We start from the raw sequence: 16,544 nt of genomic DNA on the forward strand, positions 1-16,544 counted from the left end.
ATGTTTTCACCTTTCTAGGATGTGCCTATGCCTTAAGCCACTCTATTTCTGCTAAGCATCAGACTCCTTTGACCTTCATGGATATACATTTGCAAAGAACGAGGGGATCCCTGCGAGATCTTGGGTGCAAGGGGCATATGTTGCATGAGGCATTGTTCAGGTGTGTGCCATGTGGACCTAGGCGGCTGAAGCCTCCGTGTGAGGCATGACATCTGAGCAAGGGGGTCCTCGCGAGACCTTAGGCGTGAGGCACTCATGTAAGGTAAGTGGGACTTGTGGAGAGGCGAGGCGAGGTGGCCTCATAGAGGCACGGGGCAAGATGGCCTCGCTGAGGCACGAGGCAAGGTAGCTTCGTGGAGGCACGGGATGAGATGGCCTCACTGAAGCGCAAGGCAAGGTGGCCTCGCGGAGGCATGTGGCGAGACGGCCTCGGGAAGGCACAGGGCGAGATGTCCTCGCTGAGGCATGAGGCAAGGTTGCCTCGCGGAGGCATTGAGTGAGATGACCTCGCGGAGGCGAGATGCAGCTAGGTGCACATGCACGAGATGGAGGCGCCTCGCGAGGGTCACGACTAGGAGCCATACACGTGAGACGGAGGCGTCTCATGAGGGGATGCGGCTTGGATGCATGTGTTTACGATGGGGACATCTCGCATTTGCCTCCTATTGGCATGGAATGACCTGGTGAGGCCTGGGGCCTCACAAATGTGTGGCCTCTTCTACCTCTATCACGTATTTGACGCCTTCGGAGCCCCTTTGCCATTTACTTCAATAAGGGACAGAATCCTTGGTGGATTTTTGGCATCCACACCTTCCACTTTGAACCTCTTCTCATTTCCCATTTGGATCTCATGGTCATCTTTGGCATCCTCAAAGACCTTTTAGAGAGACCTATCATAAGTAACATAAATGGTGGCACAAGTCTTGTACCACCCTTACACCTTGATTTGGATGGTATTGACTTTAATCAAGGTTGCAACCAACTCATCATCGATTGCATTGACCTTCGACCAATTTATAGTGGATTTGCAAAATCTACATTCCCTTGCTAGATGGCCACCTTCACCACTCACAAAAAAAGGCCCCTTGTAGAGTTTTAATTCCCCATCAATCTTTTTAGGGCCTAGGGGTTTTTCTTTCTTGCCTTGAGGCTTCTTGTGACTCTTTCCCTTGGGGTTAGTAGGCTTATCTTCTGCATTAGCCTTCGAGGTCTCTCCATTAGACTCATCCACACTTTTTTCTCTAGAACAAGACTTTTCCTCAATCCTTAGATTTTTGAGAATTTTCTTTTTATGCAAGATTTTCTTTTTATAGCTCCTCCAAGATGGAGGTAACTTGGCTATTATAGCGCCCATATGGAAAGGTAATGCAAACACTATCTTCAATGTAGAAAGTTTGTTCACAATAATTTGGACTTCATGAATTTGAGGGAGAATGGGTTCATCATCAAAGAATTTTAATTCCATATATTGAGAAATGGGGAATTTCTTAGTATCTTCTTCTTCAAATTTGTACTTATTCTCTAATGCTTCTTAATCTCTTTAACATAAATAATGTTGGTGTAAAGATCATATTGACTTTCCAAGAGGGCGTTGAGGATGTGACCATGGTATATGAGTTCATCTTCCTCCTTCTTCTTCATTTGTTTGATGATCTCTTGGGAGTCATCTTCTTTGGGTGTAGAAAAATTGTAACGTCCAAAAAATGTTGGGAGTGTCTTAGTTACTGTCCCAGGAGGGCATAATCAGGCTTATCTGTGGAATTAATTTAATATATGTGTGATTATGAGATATAGTTGATTCGCGTGGTAATGTGACTAGATATGCGTGTTTATGTGTATTAAATATGCATGTGGGCCAATTTCTGTAAATTGGGGCATGTTTGTAATTTTGGCCCGTTGAGAGCATAAATGTAATTATGTATGTGTTATGAGTGAGACCCCAGTGTTATGGGGATATATTTGAGAGGTATGGTCTGAGGCATTCCTAGTGAGCAGATTAGTGGAATAGTCACAATGGGGTCGAATGCCCGGCTCGAGGTGAGCCTAGGGGATTTTCGGTAACTTAGCGCATATTCGATGTTTATTGGGTAACAGGTAGTTTTTTGGTGGTTAATTGGGTATGTCGGGATTACTTGGGAATTTATAGTGTTATTTTAAATTAGCGGGAAATGGGACACAAAGACCGTTTTTCCCTCGAAGTGCTTTGATAGGAGAGTTGTAAGACAGGCGTATAATGGTCATTTGGCCAGGGGATAGACTTAATACCTTAGAACCTTTCAAAACTTAAGGAAGACTCCACATAACTCTCTCTCTCATGTTCCCCTCTTCCTCCCTTGGTGTGCCATGGAAACCTTTGAAGTTTGGAAGCAAAAGCTTGGTGTAGGTGAGCTTGGAAAGGACATAGAGCTAGGGATTGAATCAAGGGCCAGCCTAGGGTTGCAATTTGCAATGGGGGTACGTAAATTCCTTAGTTCTTATTGAATTTCAAGCTTGGTTTTGGTGTTCTTGAGTTTTGAACTCAAGGTTTGGATTTTGGGCTTTGGTAATGTTTTGGCTTATTTTGAGGGTTCATATGTTGTTTATGATGTTTGGAAATGCTTGTGAGGTTCAATTATGGCTTTAGTTTATATTTGAGGTGAATTCAGATGGTTTTAGCCAAAAAGACACAGGGAAACGATGGGGAATTCTGGGTTTTGGGCTCGAACCGCGACCCGTGTGCGTAGAAAGGCTTTATAGTTCTCTGAAACAGCCCAGGCGCCGCGGCACAGGCTAAGGCGCGTCGCGGCCCCCGTCCCCCAAAAATTAGCCTTGGGCTTTCTGACTTGTAGCGCACCGCGACCCTAGGGGGTTGGGCTGCGGTTCAAATTAGGGAAAATAGCCAAATCAGGATTTTAAGCTCGGGAAGTCAAACTTAAGGGCTCGAGAAGGATTCTACTACCCGATTTAGTAGAATTTGAGGTCCCGGAGGCTAAAATATTTTTCTGAAATTTTTAATTGGTTTAGGGTTTGATGTATACTTATTATTATGGCATTGTCACTAGGTTTTACTACTTAGGCTTGGGTTTAGGGGATCATGCTCAGGATCACACTATATGGTCAACTCGGGACTCAGGTAAGAAAACTGTATGTGATCATAGAGCTACATTGTGCTTAGTGTTATGTGTATTGTTTGTAACTATTACGTCATATGTGTGTTTGTGACGGAACGGTGAAGACCAATTGTGGCAAAGGCCAGAAACGGGAAAGGTCAGGAGTGGCAAAGGCGGGGAACAGCGAAGGCCAGGAATGACAAAGGTCGGGAACGACAAAGGCCGTGAGCAACAAAGACTGGGATCGGCATTATGCATGTTGAATGCAGGCCACGAGGGCGAGACCCTCTAAGGGTGTTGTACACACCCGCTCAGTTAAGACCGTGAACTTGGTGTCTGGTAACACACCTTGATCAGCGCAGGCCGTAGTTGTGAATCCTGATAGGAACCTTTAGATTGTTGTATGTATTTGATTTATTAGCATTTGTTAAAATAAGTTATAATATGTTGTGTTGTGAAGTTTTCTTGCTGGGCCTCGGCTCACGAGTGTTCTGTGGTGCAGGTAAGGGCAAGGAAAAGGTTGATCAACCATGAGTTGGAGGGCATGGAGCGATGCGTACATGTTTGGCCTACCTGGCCGCCTCGGTTGGGGTTGTCTTGAGGAACATGTTATAAATGTTTAGTTTTGTCTCTTAGGTTGACTATACACAAACTTTTGAGTTGTAAATATATTTTAAAATAATGTTTTTGAATCCCAATGTAACACTTTTATAATTTTAATGAATGTCCAATCCTTTTTATACTTAATCTTCATTAAATGAGTTTGTATTCCAATCTACTCACTTTTTGGTCTAAAACCTCGATTAGCGATTTAATGACACATTTTAAAATCACAGGGTAACGACTCTAGGGAAGTAGGGCATTACACAAATCATTGTCCAATATGTATGAAACCTTCAAATTGGTGAGTAGAAACTTGATTTTCTCTTGCCAACAGATAAATTTGTGCCATAGAATCGATCAAGTCTTACAAAATCCCGCATCATAAAATTTAGAGCCGAGATGGATGAGCTTTCTTCTATGGTGGTATAAACAAGAACTCAAAAAAAATCAAATAATAGAGATTTTAAATGTTGGGAAAGTGAGATAACACCACCCTAAAACACTACTACAAAACATGCTTTTAGGACACTATTTTAGGGTACCCACCTAGATGCGAGTGCTATAAATATCTCCTGGAATTTTTAGGACACTCATTGAGAGTCCTTAAAAAATTTTGTTCAGGACACGCGGTGCGGGCCCTAAAAACTGATGTGTGTCCTAAAAGTTTGATTTTTTTTAACAAAAGTTCCTGGACGTTTTAGGACACTAATTGAGAGTCCTTAAGGAATTTCTTTTAGGACACACAGAGCGATCCCTAAAAACTTATGTGTGTACTAAAAGTTTGAATATTTTTTGTTTAACTAAAGATTTATTATATATGAAATCATAAAGAAAAAAAAAAACAACAGCCAATTCTCTCTTTCCTTGAATTCCCTCTCTCTTCCCCCATTTCTCTTTCTCTCTCTCTCTCTCTCCCTCATGCAAGCCCGCTACCCAGCCATGAATTGTGGCTCTTCGGCCACCCCCCGCCTACACGCACTGGCCACCGAAACCCCCAGTCCCACGAGACCCTAGCCTAACGCGCCCCTAGCCCCCTCGATGGAGCTCCAAAGTTCGGCGACCATGTGGGTTTCTGAAACGTTTTGGGCATTTTTTGACCATCTCGAGCCACCCCGAGCCAAATGACGACCACCACTGCATTCCTTGTGCTTTTGGCTTCAAAACTCACGAAAGGATCGGACTGACCCACCACCGTGATCATCGGAGCTCTGGCGGGAGCATTGGCTACCAATTAATTTTTAAAAAATGAAAAATAAAATTTTTCAAGACACGCAATGCAATCTCTAAAATCATTGTTTTAGCGATCCCTAAAATGCCTTTTTTGTAGTAGTGAAATTACAACTCTAAATTGTAATTTAATAGAAATATAAAAAAATAAATTACAAAATATGATAGGAAACACAAAATGAAAATCATTGAATCAAATATTGCCACGATGAGAATAACTATGTAAAATTTCTAGTCCATGCCTACCTTGAGTTGCTTGAAGCCTCTACTATGATGGAATGAGAAGTGGGGTACAACAGGCCTTGAAAATTACGCAAGTCAAGCAAGTCTTGGTGATTTTCTTGGAGAAAAAAAGTGTTCTTGAGTGCTAGAGAGAGAGGTTAGAGAGAGTTGTATAATGTGATCAAGCCCTCACAACTCTAAATGACCCCTTTTATAGTGTGGACATCGTCATTAAGTCTAACCAATATGATTAGAATATTTAAACATATCATTTGGAGTCATAAACCACCATTGTACAGAGAAGACACGAGACACATCGCTTGCTATGTTATTCATGGCTTCTGTGCTCTGAGGCAACGTGTCGCCTCTACGGAGGCGACGTGTCACCTTAGGGCCTAATGTCATCACCAATTGTACAAATCATGTCAATTTAATTTAGGGTTACAATACATTCCACCTCAAATGCATTAACATCAATTATAGTCTTATTGATCTAGTCATCAATTTCACCAACCCAAATAAATTCAATTAAAGTTACATTGATAATTGATCTCATCATATTGCTATACCCTTAATTTTTTAATGGTTCATTTAAAAATTATCATAACTCACATGATGATCAACAATTTAACAAACAAAGTAAGCACAACAATAGCCCTTGAATTGTTCATTAGCATTCACAATTGTACATATGCATTTGACAATAAACTTTAACTCAAATAAAAATGGCAACAAGCATTTGTCATTCAAATTCTTGAAATCTACACATTTAGAATTAAAGAATTTGATGATACCATTTGTTCACACATGAATCTGTCAATGACACGGAGTCAAGTAAAACGATAGAAATGAGATGAAATCCAACCAAAAAGATAAATGACACAAAGATTTATAGTGGTTCGGCCCCAGAATTGGTAATGACCTACGTCCACTTAATGTTCTTATTAATGTTGAACTCCAAAACCTGCGATCAATGAACTAGGGTTCACAAGTTTCACAAGCTTGGAGATGAATACAAATTCGGCAGATAAAAACACTATAATTCTCTCTATAAGAAAAAAAGTCCCTTCTCTTGAGCCCTTTGAGTCTTATTTATAGGCTCAAGGAGTTCGTTATGGGCCGGTGGGCCTTGATTACATTTAATACAAGCGTATCTGAATAATAATGGAAATTACAATTATTACATAAATATGAGATTACAAATCTATAAAAGATATCTGAAATACTACGACCAGCCTGGTCGCCCATGAAATATGCCTTCTGCTGAGTGAATCATCTTCTGGTCGATGGTTGACAGAACGTACCCACTTGAATAGTCACGTGCACTCCACATGCATATTAATTTTGCCACATGATCAGGCGAATCTTTTTTTAGGTAAACATTTGCCCCCAAGTTTATTTTATTGCGACCAGTATATAATAAATTTACTCGACCAGCGTTTCGTCTAACTTGTCACATCTGTCAACACCTTTTCGAAAAAGTAAACAATCATGACCGTTACAGTTCCCAAAATTATTTTGACGGCTAACACGATTTCCCATGTATTGAAAACTTACCCCCATCATTACCTCTTTAACTGCACCACGATCAGTATAAATACATCACCTCTCCCACTTTTAACTTTTTACCATTTCCTTCTCCTTCCTCAGGAACTCAGAAAAAAAAAATTTCTCAAGGGAGATCCAGAAAAGCTTCGGCATTCCGAGATGTGTCTGATCAGCTCTAAGCAATAACTTTGTGATTCCTTTGAAAACTTCATTCCAAGTAAGTTTTTGAACTCGTCTTCCCTGTTATACATTCTAGAATAAATTTCGTATGTTTTTTGGTTTGAGTTCTTGAAAAAAAAATTTGGGTGATCGGCTTTGTACGCAGAAACATGATAGAACATGTACTTTAGGCAATAAGAAACATTAGGTGAGGCTTAGAAATCATTGTGGGAAACAAGAATATTGTTTTAGGGCCTGAAATCGAAGTGAAAATTCGATTTTACTATTTTCGGAAAAACTAGGTTTTTCCCGCTTTTTTCGAAGTTGAAAAGTTTTCCTGGAAAAAATTTTCAATTCCACTTTTTGATCCATTTTCCAAACTGTTCGCATGTTTTTAGTGTTTACGTTAGGATGCTGCTGGTCTTATAAAAGCTTAACTTTTATACATGAGCAACGTTATCCTTTCACTTCCTCTTCTTCTATCTATTGGTCGTAGATTCTCATTTCCCCTTTTCTCTTCTCAGATATTCATGCACGATCCTTGGGGAGGTGAGAGGCCAATAGACGACGATCTTCTCGCGCTTCTGTTCAAAGATCAAGAACAACTGCCACTCCCTTTCTCTAACTTTCCATCTTATGAAAAAAACCCCACGACCAGCTCACCAGACCGCCAGCCACACAAGGGTCGTGTTAAAAACATTGGTCATAGGAAAAAGAAAACCGCCAATTATCCTTCTAGCCAACCAGCAGCCGCCAATGAGGATCCTTCAAATGATCCTCAACCTATAAATGTTGCACCACCAGACATCCAACCTAAAGCACGGTCTCGCAATGACCTTCGACTAGAAGTTGACTGGTATGTCGCGTCTCCTAGTGTTATATCGGCTAGGTCAGTGAGAAGGTACCTCAGGAAGTACGATCTTCCTGGGGTTACCTTAATCAAACCTACCTCCGACCATCGGGAAAATGTGCCTGGAGGCACCTTTAGCACCTAGTCGAGGTTCCACATCGAGGCAGGGGCAAACTTTCCCCTGCACTAATTTTTCCAAGGGGTGGCCAATTACTTCAAGGTCGCCCCCTTCAAAATTACTACCAATGGGTATAGAGTACTATCAGCACTCTATATCCTTTACAACCATAAGAAGTGACCTATGCCCACACTGCACGAGATCAACTACCTGTTCGATCTCAAGTCCAACCCCAACCAGAACAACACGAGGTTTTTCCATTTCTGTCATCAGGATTCTACTCGCATATTCCTGAGTGACGTTACCTACAAATGCAACGTAGGAAAGTACTTCCAGGAGTACTTCCTTATGACGGACCTGGTCGTTGACAACCTGGCCTTCACCCGATGAGGTAAATCTCTCAATCACTTGGTCGTTTATTTTCTGCTAGTTTTTTCTTCACCGTCCTTTGAACATTGATGTTGTGTCTTGGTCCATGGTACCGACCAGACCCCATTCCAGAGACGGAAATGAGGGCCGTAGCCCTGTCTAGCATGATGAATATTGAAAAGAGCATCAAAGAGCTGGTCACCGAGAGCAATCAAAGGCTAGTCAGCCTTCTGGCTCCTCACCAGGAAGTGAGGGAGTCCACCACGGGGTGTGCTACTAGAGAGGAAATATTCGAGCAGAAACAAGATGTGTCAGAATGCCCAAGATGGTGGGCTATAGGAGTGACCATTCGGGAACCCTCCAGCAACCCTCAGGCTGCTACTGCCCCTGCCCAACATGGGAGAGGCAAGCAAAAACTTTCGGAGTACATCGACCCTGTACTCGAGTCCTTCCACGAAAATGGTATAGATTTCTTACTCTTAGATAGCCTGCCTATCCCCTATCATTTATTTTATAGGGATTACGACCAGTAACTTTAATTCAGACTTCTTTGAGGCAGAGAGTGAGTGTAGTAGTAGTTCTATAAATAATGTATCGACCAGTAGTATTTGCTCGGGTATATTACTTAGAATTTCACTTTTTCATTATTTCCTTACTCTTTTAAATTATATTGTCTCATCGATTGTTTTTATCTTGCAGTCATGCCTTCTAAGGATGCCTTCGACATATACACAAATGTCGAAGCTCCCGCGACCATAAAGAAGGCGAGCAAGAGACACCGAGGGGAGAGCAACAGTGATCCCTCTAAGAAAAAAGCCTGAACAGTGGATCCTCCGGCACCTCCCCCAGCGCCCACTCCTTCCAGAAATATGACACCTCCTCCTCCTCCTCCTCCTCCCAGTCACTTCCCCCGAGCAGGCGAGGAGACCTTCGGCCAACGACCCAGTGAGTAGCGCCTTCAATGCTACTTATGAGAAGCTGCAAAGGCTTTCAAAGCACCACTGTAGCCAGGAAGCCTTCTCGCATCTTCCTCCACTACCGAATAGCCAGGTCATCAGCCGGGAACTATTTGAAGTCCTCAGCGTAAGTGTGTTTCTTCTTTTTCATTTTTAATCGAACAACACTTTCTTTAGCAACTTCTGACTAGTTTACCTGTCTTTTTCTGTTCGCAGGGTATCCTCACCATAGGACATAGCTGGTGTCAAGCCAAGGAGACCGAGGCCAGATTTGATGAGGAGATGAAGGCGGTCAAGGCCAAATACGTCAAGGAGATGAAGGCGGTCAAGGCCAAACATGCTGAAGAGGTGAAGGCGGTCGAGGCCAGAGTTGCCAAAGAGCTTAAGGTGACCTAGGCTAGGGTTGTCGACCTGAGCGAGGAGCTGAGGAGATGCCAAGAATCGGTGGTCAAAATTATTCCAGTCAGGGAGAAGTTTAAGGAGGCTTCAGAGATTAACTTCAAAGAAGCATCCAAACTTCAAGATGACCCAGTGATCAGCCAGAAGGAAACCGCTGAGCTGGAGGAGTGAACAAAACTGCTCAAGGGAACCAATGCTCGCAATCTAGAGAAGTTCAAAGGAGCAACTTTCAATTGCTTCTACATGTTCTAGAAGAATAATCCAGAGGCGAACTTTGACTATCTTCCCGAGCAAGTAAAGAAGGCGGAACTAGCCTAGTGTGCTGCTTGTCTAGCGGAGGAACAGAAAACTTAGGAGTCCTCTGAAGTCTCCTTGGCGACTGGCACTGAGGCTGTCAAAGATGATGCGGGGACCACTATCGACCAGCAATCCCAGCGTAATTTTCCTACTGCTTAGTGATTTATTTTTGTTTTCATTTTTGTAACTGGAACATATGAACTACGGTTCGTAATGTTAAGACAATTTTGCTTCTCAAGGCAGCTTTTCTTTTAATTTATTAATTTACATCTGAGTAGTAACTGCTCGCGGTGTAAAACATTTCATTTTGATATTATAATTTTTGCTATTATTATAACATATGTTCGTATGACCGAACTTAGCATAGCACTTTGTTTTGATTCTTATAAAATTTAAATTAAAAATTTTGAAAAATACTCTAAGTACCGTAGTATGCTTTTCCTTATTTTGCACGTGTGTTTACATATTCATGTTGATATGCTTTGCTTGCTTGGTATTTTATATGCCCACCAAGTGATCGAGGAGCTTAGGGTTCTCGGTCACTTTCCATGATGACCAAGTCCTGTTCGAACATTACTACCCGCGTATTCATAATCAATAATGATAATATAGCAAAACAGCACACGTAATGAGCAAATACTTATTATAAATACAATAATTTGGCAAGAATAACTGGCTGCGCACAGTTCCTTTTATTTCTCGTAATAAATGAACAAAATCGTGTCTATACAAGTGATCAAAAATTGATCTTACACTTGTAAGTGACTAGCCATATAACTAGCTAGCTCTTGTTCATAAACTTGTAAAAACTGAAATTAATACAAGCCAATTCTTTAAAAATAATTGTCTATTGATAATACTTGCGCAGGTGTTCTCCATTCAAATAATGAGAAATGAGATCTCCATTTAAGCGAGCAAGTTTATATGTGCCTGGTTGAAAAACTTCTTCAATCTGATACGGACCATCCCAGCTAGGTCCGAGCACTACGGCAGCCTAATCGCGAGTGTTGAGAAAACCTCTTCTAAGTACCAAATCTCTCACGTTAAACTTTCTTTCACGTACTTTAGTGTTAAAATATCGCACGACCTTTTGCTGGTAAGCTGCTACTCGAAGCTGAGCTTGTTCGCGCCTTTCATCGTTCAAGTCTAAGGATTCAATCAATAGTTTATCATTAGTAGGCTGATCATTTTCAGCCTTCTATGTGATGGTGGGTTAAGCTCAATAGGCAACATGGCCTCATACCCATAGGCTAAGGAAAATGGCGTATGGCTTGTTGCTGTTCGATGGGATGTTCTATACGACCAAAGAACTTCTGGTAATTGTTCTGGCCATGCCACTTTTACTTCTTCGAGCCTGTTCTTCAGGGTGTCCTTCAGGGTCTTGTTGACAGCTTCAACTGGTCTAATTGCTTGCGGATGAGCTACCGATGAAAAACTTTTTATAATCCCATGCCTCTCGAAATCGGTGAAAAGATCACTGTCAAATTGTGTGCCATTATCCGAGACAATTTTCCTTGGTAACCCATATCGACACACGATATTCTTGACTACAAAATCCAAAAATTTCTTGGTCCTTATTGTTGCTAGTGGCTCAGCTTCGGCCCACTTTGTGAAGTGGTCAACAACAACTACTATATATTTGACATTACCTTTTCATGTGGGTAAAGACCTGATCAAATCAATCCCCCATACTTCGAATGGCCATGGGCTCTGCATCTGTTTGAGCTCATTAGGGGCTGCTCGCGGTATCTTGAAGAATCATTGACACTTGTCACACTTTCGAACGAAATCCATAGAGTCCTCATTCATGGTAGGCCATAAGTACCCTTTCCCTAAGATCTTTTTCGAAAAACTCTTCCCCCAGCGTGATCTCCATAGAAACCTTCATGGACTTCTTGCATTAGTTCCTTAGCTTTCTCCTTAGAGACACACCGTAACAAAGGCTTCGAGTACCCTCTTCTATATAAAATTCCATCGACCAAAATGAATCGAGCCAACTGTCTTTGGAGAGTCCTTGCTTTGTTTCTTTCTGCTGGCAGTAATCCCTGCTCAAGGTATTTAATGATTGCTGTCATCCATGTGTCTGTCGCTTGAATCACCAGCGAAGACTCTTCTGCTTGAATGCTCAGTGTCGACAAATGTTCAACTGGTACGATGTTTAAGGTGTCAGCATCCTTCGCGCTTGCTAACTTGGCCAAGGCATCAACATTCGAATTCTAATTGTGGGGCACTTGTTGGAGAGTATACCTTTCAAACTATGCCAATAATTCCTTTGCTTTGTTCAAATAAGCAACCATTTTGAGACCCCCAGCCTGATACTCTCCAATAATCTGATTAACCACTAGCTGGGAATCAATATAAATGTCTAGTGACTTTCTATCCATATCTTTGGCTAGCCTTAATCCTGCAAGCAGAGCTTCGTATTCGGCTTCATTGTTGGACGCTATAAAGTTGAATCTGATTGCACAATGGAAGCGATGTCCATCTAGTGTAATTAAGATCAGACCTGCTCCTGCATTGTGCTCATTGGAAGAGCCATCTACGAACAATTTCCAGGAAGGAACTTGAATTTGACTTTCAGTCTCTTCCATCAGCTCACCAATTGGGATCTCGATGAATTTTGCGACAAAGTCTGCTAGAGCCTGTCATTTTACAGCTGCCTGTGGAGAATAAGAAATGTTGAACTGCCCTAGTTTGACTGCCCATTTTAATAACCATCCAGCGGCTTATGGTTTCTACAATACTTGCCGTAATTGCTGGTCGGTGAACACCATGATGGGGTGAGCTTGAAAGTAAGGTCACTACTTACTTAAGGCCAGAATCAAGCAATAGGCGAACTTTTCAATGGGTGGATACAGCAACTCTGCCCCACCAAGCTCTTGCTCACATAATATTCTGCTTTCTGAACGTTGTCGTCTTTTCTGATTTAAACAGAACTAGTAGCATATTCTGTGACTGCCAAATAGATGAATAGAGTTTCCTTTTCAACCGTCTTGGACAAGATTGGTGGTTGCGACATGTGGGACTTTAGCACTTGAAAAGCTTGTTCGCACTCTTCTGTCCATTCAAACTTCTTGTTGCCCCTGAGTAGATTGAAAAATGGGACGCACTTGTCCGTCGACTTGGATATGAATCTACTCAGGGCAGCGATCCTCCCAGTTAGACTTTGAACATCTTTAATCTTGGTAGGCGACCGCATCTCAATCAGGGCATGAATCTTTTTGGGATTAGCCTCAATTCCTCGCGAGTATACTATGAATCCCAAAAAGTTCCCTGATCCAACACTAAAAGAACATTTAAGGGGGTTTAGCTAAATCTGATATTTGTTCAGGATGTTGAAGCATCTTTGAAGGTTCTCGATGTTTTCATCAGCCTTCTTTAACTTAACCAGCATGTTATCGAAAAATACCTCCATGCTAACAACAATCAGTTCTTTGAACATATGGTTAACCATTCGCTGGTAAGTCACACTAGCGTTTTTCAAACTGAAGGGCATTACTTTGTAGCATTACAACCCTGTATCTGTTCGAAATCTAATGTGATCCTCATCAGGTGGATGCATACTAATTTAATTGTACCTAGAGTATGCATCCATGAACGATAAAATCTCGTTCCCTGATGTAGCATCGACCAACTAGTCGATCGTTGGGAGTGGGAAACAATCCTTCGGGCAAGCTTTATTAAGGTCTGTGAAATCCACGTACGTCCTCCACTTGCCATTCGGCTTGGGAACTAGTATGGGATTAGAGACCAAAGATGGATAAAATGCTACCATGATGAATCCGTTTTCCTTCAGCTTCTCAACTTCCTCTCTTAGGGCCATCGATCTATCTTTGTCTAGGAGCCTTCTTTTTTGTTGTACTGGTGGAAAGTTTTTGTCTATATTTAAGACATGGCTGATTACTTTTGGGTCTATCCCAACCATATCTTTATGCGACCAGGAAAAAACCTCCTGGTTCTCCTTAAAAAATTCTACCAGTTTTTTTTTTGTCTCTAAGTTTTTACCGACTTTCACAACCCTGGTCGAATTTGCTTCTTCTAGTGGACCTCCTCGAGGTCCTCCATGGGTCCAACATTTTCTTCAAAATCCCCAAAGTGAGGATATAAATCTCCATCCTCACTTTAGGCAACACCCTATTTCGTGACCTATTCAACTGATTGGGCTTGTACTTCATTTAACAACAGCAACCTTTTCTTTGATTTTTTCCCCCGATCCGCCCCTTTTTGCCTTGGTGATCGAGGAATTATAACAATCGCACGCTTCTCGCTGGTTTCCCAACACGCATCCTACCCCTGTGTCAGTTGGAAACTTCATGGCCAAGTGCCAAACTGAGGTTACGGTTCGTAGGTCGACTAGAATAGGCCTTCCAATCACAACATTATATGCAGAAGGACGATCAACTACTATAAAAGTAGTGAGTAATGTCCTGTTCGCAGGTGCGGTTCTTGCTGTGAATAAAAGCTTGATCGACCCAGTTGAGGCAAGCCCTTCGCTGGAGAAACCATAAATGGTTTGGTTGCATGGTTCCAAATCTTGCACTGACAATTTCATCCTTTCCAGGGAAGATTTATACAGAATGTTGTCTGAGCTTCCTGTACTACCAACACTCACTTAACCATCATATTGGCAATTTGGACGTCCACGACCAGAGGATCTGAATGGGGGAAATCAAAGATGCTAAGCGTCAAGCTCAGAGAAAGTTATCTATTCTTCCTCTGTTCGAGCTTTTTTGGGAGTTCGCTCCTCTACGTTCAACATTTCAATGACCTGGTCGTGACGTAAGGTTTGGGTGTATCTCTCCCACGCCTTCCCACTATCACCTACTATGTGTGGTCCTCTGCAGATGGTCAGCAATGTACCAGCAACTGGAGCTGGCTGTAAAGGAGGCGAGCATTGGCGTATAGGTGTCTGCTCGTTGCCTCCTTGAGCCTCTCGCTGAGAACCTCCAGCTGCTCACACATACCTCCTCTGATGTCCTTGTCTAATAAGGAACTCATTCTCATCCTTAAGCTAGTTTTATTCGTTGGTGTCATGGACATAGTCGTTATGAAAATGACAAAACTTAGTAGTATCTCTTTTAGAGATATATTTCCTGATTGGGACTGGTCGATTGAAGGGAATAGTTGTGTGAGTGGCCTGGTACACTTCTGCTCAGCTATCGATCAAGGTCGTATAATTGGTGAACCTCAGCTCGTATCTATTACTTTTTGGGCGCTTGTTCTCAGACGTTGTCAGCTCATGGTGCACCCTTTTTCCCCCATTCTTCCCATTATTTTTTCCTTTGCCATTGGTCTTTCTAGACTCATTGGTGGCTTTGGCGGGAGATTCATTTGGGCCCTGGTCATCTGTGGGAGACTTCCCTTCATTGGCAATGGCCTCCTCAAGCTTGATGTACATGTCTGCTCGATCCAGAAATTCCTGAGTACTCTTGACTCCATTCTTTCGCAAGCTGTTCCAATGAGATGAGTGGTGTCGCACCCCAGCCGTAAGAGCCATCATCTTTCCTTCATCTCTGTCCATCTTGACCCTAGCAGCTACCCACATGAATCATTGGACATACCCCTTAAGGGTTTCTCCTTCTTTCTGACATATCTCAACCATCTGATTGGCCTCGGTCAGATGTACTCGACCAGCATAGAATTGTCCATAAAAATCCTTTACGAACATTTCCCAAGAAACTATACTGGCTGGAGGGAACTTAAAAAACCACTATTGGGCAGTCTCAGATAAAGTGGTACGAAAAATTCTCCACCGAGCATCGTGTGACACCTTTGGATGTCCAACTGTATCTCGAATTTGTTCACATGAGATACAGGATCTTCTAATCCAGTGAAGTTAGGTAAGACTGACATCTTGAATTTGCTTCGAGTCTCAGCCATTGCGATTCTTTGTATAAATGGAGTGCCCTTTCTCCGATCAAATTCAATATGGGAAGTCCGGTTCCCAACTAATATCTGGACAACTTGATTTAAAGCGTCGAGCTGTGCTTGTACGGTATCTCGTACTGTTGGAGCAACCAGCGTTGGGGGAAAATACTCGTCCTCTCTTTCCCTTCTCTCATTGAGGACATCCCTCAGGTCTTCCTCCCTACGCCTTTACTTGCTTGCGCCCAGTCGATCAAAGACATTTGACTGTTTAGGTTGCCCCCCAACATTTTGGCTCATTGGCCGGTTCTCCCTTGGTGGAGGGTTTTGTTCTTCACCCTTCTCTTCTTGCCGCCTACCAGCATTCCTCCCACCAGAATCTGCCTCGTTATAATCATGGCCCTCTCTAAATTGTGATCGATGACGGTGCGATCTACTATTCGCACTATTTCCCTTTCTCCCTGCTGGAATGTCTCGATAGATGGGTGGAGGCCTGCGTTGGTCGGTAGGTCCCCAGGCATTATTATGTCATGGGGGACCCCTAACCACAAAGCCTAACTCCACTTGCCTTCTACTTGAAGAAGGGCGTTGTCCTCTGCTCGGAGGGTTTTGCTCCTCAACTGTCTAGCGTCTAAGGCTTCTAGCATGCTGCCCGACCCTATTCTGCCTTTGCTGCTGAGGATTATCTCAACCAGCGCGAGAGGGTGGCTGCTGCTTAGGATCCTAAAATGGACTCTCCTGTTGAGGAACAAGAGGTTGTTATAGCTTCTGAGGGTTTGCCGCCTGTGGCGGATTGTGGTGATGCTAGGGATGATCTGATTGTGGATTCTGCTGTGGATGAG

The sequence above is a fragment of the Humulus lupulus genome, chromosome X (assembly GCF_963169125.1).
Source record: "Humulus lupulus chromosome X, drHumLupu1.1, whole genome shotgun sequence".
In the NCBI taxonomy this organism is placed as follows: domain Eukaryota; kingdom Viridiplantae; phylum Streptophyta; class Magnoliopsida; order Rosales; family Cannabaceae; genus Humulus; species Humulus lupulus.